This window comes from Gigantopelta aegis, chromosome 3 (assembly GCF_016097555.1).
Source record: "Gigantopelta aegis isolate Gae_Host chromosome 3, Gae_host_genome, whole genome shotgun sequence".
Classification (NCBI taxonomy): Eukaryota; Metazoa; Mollusca; class Gastropoda; order Neomphalida; family Peltospiridae; genus Gigantopelta; species Gigantopelta aegis.
Window position 1 is genome coordinate 31028538 of NC_054701.1, and position 3169 is coordinate 31031706.

Consider the following 3169-nt stretch of genomic DNA (forward strand, 5'->3'; position numbering starts at 1 on the left):
ACCCCCGCATCACACGCCTATGTATACTGGTAGACTGGCCTGGTTAAAACATGCAGTCTGTTGAGACATCCTTTTGTTTGATGGTTCCTTTGATCGCCTCCCCACCCAACACGCTTCGACTGCCTCCCCACCCAACACGGACCGCCGCCACTGACCCACCCCCTTCAGCAAAATACTGTGAAGGGGCCTGTCAACGACTACATCTAATTGCACTCAATATTAGTCCTATATGTAATAAAAAAGATACCTCAAGCGAAAATCAGTCAAATTTTGACGAAGACACTGCAAACATAACCGAATATCCCGAATCAAATTAATAACACGGTGTTTAAGCACTGACACAGCATTGCAACGCCACGAATCAAGAAACTAATATCTATACCATGATCTACAGATTGCCCTGATAGCGTCAAATTGCCCTAAGCCTGTCGCGCTCAGATAGTTAAGGGTCGGACGTAGACACCGCCAAATCGATACAGCCTTCAGAATGTCGTAATATTCCTTATTCCTTGTCACGGAGGGCCAAAAGTTTAGTCTAGGAGATTAAAAAAAAGAGACTCTGATTAGATGTCGTGTGTTCAGACGCAAAGAATGCTGGCAGACATTTAATTTGGGCTCAAAGTAATATCTAGGACAGAGACTGGAGCCCAATCACAGGTTTAAAGCACTTCTTATCTAATGTCACAGGCGGATCAATGTTCCTTTGAGTCGGTTAAAAGACCATGTTGATATGTATGTAGTTTTAATTTAGTGTTAAAAAGATCAATTAATATTTCTTATACAAGACGTCTAGATATTGTCAAGTGATCATAACACGCAGTAGAAAGCTCTCACAAAAAAACAATCATAACACAAAATTCGCTTTTCTCTTAATAGGTTCTCGATGGCCCTAATTTCACCCACTCCCCTCTCGAAACAATTATAGACCGCCACTGACTAATTCTCTTTTGATGTGTGCACTTGGCGCCAATTTATTAGACTGTTTATATGTATTTGCCGTTACGTCAATATTAAAATATGATCACAGATCAATCTTCGGGTTGGGTTTTTTGTTTTCTCTTTCTTTCCTTTTTTTTTTTTTTTTTTTTGCAGTTAACTTTGACTACATTACTTGGTTATAAAACAGTAATGTTCAGCTTGCTTTGTATCGTGAGACGTCCTGTATTGAGCTAATTACGAATCTATCGCAAATATATTGTCCTGAAAGTGTTTCGATCGTTCAAACGCTATTTCTTAAAGAAAGAAATGTTTTATTTACTATTTCTTAAAGATGCATGTTCCACTGACAACGTTGCATGGTTCTTGTTCGAAACTTACAGGTTCATACTTAGAAAATTAATTTCTTAACACTGTCAAGTATCCAATGTGTTATTGGTTATACAGATGTTAACAGAAGATAAAAAGTTAAAGTTTGTTTTGTTTAACGACACCACTTGAGCGCATTCATTTATTAATCATCGGCTATTGGATGTCAAACATTTGGTAATTCTGAAATATAGTCTTAGAGAGAAAGCCCGCTATTCTTTTCCATTAGTAGCAAGGGATCTTTTGTATGCACCATCCCACAGATAGGATAGAACATATCGCGGCCTTTGATATACCAGTCGAGGTGCACTGGCTGGAACAAGAAATAACCCAATGGATCCACCGACAGGGATCGATTCCTCAGACCGACGGCGCATCAAGCGAGCACTTTACCCCCCCCCCCCCCCCCCCCAACACAAGATCAAGTCAGTGTCTTGATGTAAGTGTTGGTGCGCTCTCTAGCTCAGTCGATACAGCGCTAGAGTCGAAGGATCAAATCCCCTCATTGGGCTTATACCCAGACTGGGATTTACCCCGTCCTAACCAGTGACCCACGAATGGTTTATCAAAGGCCGTAATATGTGTTATCCTGTCTATTCTTTTAAGCAGTATACTTGCCGCCGAAATGTTAGTAAACCACCTCAAATGTAACACCGATGGTGTTCTAAGTGAATAAGCTTATCTTCTGTTCAGTGGAAACATTGCGACAGTTGCCAAAACATAGCTGATGATTAATACATCAGTGTGCTCTAGTGGTGTCGTTAAACACAACAAACTTTTAACTTTGGTTTGGCACACCTCAGAATGTTCATGCCGATATGGGTTTTTTTTGTAATTACGCCGTACCAATACATCATAATCAATAATTAGGATGTTAGATCATTCAAAGCATTTCCGCTAATCACGAACATATACGCACTTAATCACTTTCAGACAAAAAAAAATAGTTTCGGGCGATGTCAGTTAAAGTTAATGTTTTAAAAGTTTGTTTTGTTTAACGACACCACTATTAATTTATTACTCATTAGCTATTGGATGTGAAACATTTGGTATTCTGATGCATAGTCTTTAGAGGAAGTCTGGTATATTTTTCTATTAGTAGCAACGGATCTTTTAAATGCATTTCCCACTGACAGGACAACACATATCGTGACCTTTGATATATCATCCATCATCAAACATTTCGTAAGTTTGATATATAGTCTTAGAGAGGAAACCCTATATTTTTCAATCAGTAGTTAGGGATCTTTTATATGCACCATCCCACATACAGGATATCACATAATATGGCCTTTGTTATACCAGTCGTGGTGTATTGGCAGGAACGAGAAATAGCCCAATGGGCCTACCGACGTGTATTGATCCCAAACCGACCGCGCATCAGGCGAGCACTCTACTACTGGGCTACGTCCCATCCCTTGGGCAATGTCTGACAAATTTGTAGATTATTATGCATTTTGAAATAATTACATGTGACTGGATGAGAATAAATTAATATAATTATAAAAAAAAGATTTAAAAAATAATCTACGTTATATCCAGAAATTCCACAATGTTGGAAGAGAACTAAGTACGTTTAATATTTCTATAAGCCAAATATTTCCTTGCCTGTAGAACACGGAGGAGATTATTTTAGACTAGGTACCAGCCTGGGTTTTCCAAAGCTAAACTTTTTATAGTTTATAGATCTGGAAACGAGTGAAGTCCTTAGATTTAAGTTCCAAATGGTCAAATAGTCTAACGATTTCAAAATTGTTCAAAAAAGGAAAATCTAATTCTTGTCTACGAAAAATCGTCTTTGTTTTTAATTCTGTGAATCTCCCGGTGTAAAGAAATACAAATAAAAAATAAATATTTATGTATA